This window comes from Chrysochloris asiatica, unplaced genomic scaffold (genome assembly GCF_000296735.1).
Source record: "Chrysochloris asiatica unplaced genomic scaffold, ChrAsi1.0 scaffold00044, whole genome shotgun sequence".
Classification (NCBI taxonomy): domain Eukaryota; kingdom Metazoa; phylum Chordata; class Mammalia; order Afrosoricida; family Chrysochloridae; genus Chrysochloris; species Chrysochloris asiatica.
The window spans coordinates 3,836,853-3,837,858 of record NW_006408562.1 but is presented as its reverse complement, the minus strand read 5'-3'; the positions used below and the strand labels follow the sequence as shown (position 1 = coordinate 3,837,858).

The 1,006-nt window shown below is 41.8% G+C and overlaps 1 pseudogene; it reads left to right on the top strand.

The window, feature by feature from the left end:
- The first annotated feature begins 260 nt into the window (after nucleotides 1-260).
- LOC102839819 lies at nucleotides 261-1,001 on the top strand (annotated as a pseudogene).
- The last annotated feature ends 5 nt before the right edge of the window (nucleotides 1,002-1,006 follow it).

The window sequence follows — 1,006 nt, the reverse complement described above, 5'->3', positions numbered from 1 at the left end:
TTTGTAAGCAATTATATCAACTAGTTGAAGTCCTGGTGTGGCTCTGTGGGCTAATGTGCTGGACTGCAAAGTTGGTCTGAACCACAAAGTCACTGGTTCAAGCTCACCAGCTGCTCCTGGGAAACCCTATATAGGGTCGCTATGTGTTGGAACCAACTTGACGGCACTTAACAACAATACCCACTATTAAATCTATTTCTAAAGAACTGAGAGTCCTGGTAGGCGCTCATACGGTTTCGCCAGTTTTCAGAGTGACTCGGGGTCTCCGCGTCTCGCTAGCCCTGTTCTGATCTCCTGGTGCGGTGGTGCAGGGTCTTAGGCGAGTCATGGTGTCCCCTTCTTGGAGATTGTAGTTGAAACCAGTCATTACTTATTTGAAGAGCATCCTCCTCGCCTACACTTTCATATTCTGGATCACTGGGTATCCTTCTTGCCGTTGGTATTCGGGCAAGGTGAGCCTGGAGAATTATTTTTCTCTTTTAAATGAGAAGGCCACTAATGTGCCCTTCATGCTTATTGGGCACTGGGACTGTCATTATTCTCTTGGGTACCTTTGGCTGTTTTGCTACTTGCCAAGCTTCTGCCTGGATGCTGAAACTATGCAATGTTTCTGACTCTATAATTTTTTTGGTCAAACTGGTTGCTGCCATCGTTGGATTCATTTTTAGACATGAAATTAAGTACAACTTTAAGAGTAATTATGAGAAGGCTCTGAAACAATATAACATTACAGGAGATTATACAAGTGATGCTGTAGACAACATTCAAAATAAATTGCATTGTTGTGTTGTGACCAAATATACAGATTGGGAAGATACTAGTTATCACTCAGAACAAGGATATCCTAAGAGCTGCTGAAAAATTGAATGTACTCCAAACAAAGATGAAGTAAAGTAAACAATAAAGGTTGCTTTACAAACGTAATCACCATTATAGAGTCAGAAATGGGAGTTGTTGCAGACATGTCCTTTGGAGTTGCTTGCTTCCAGTTGATTGGAATCTTTCT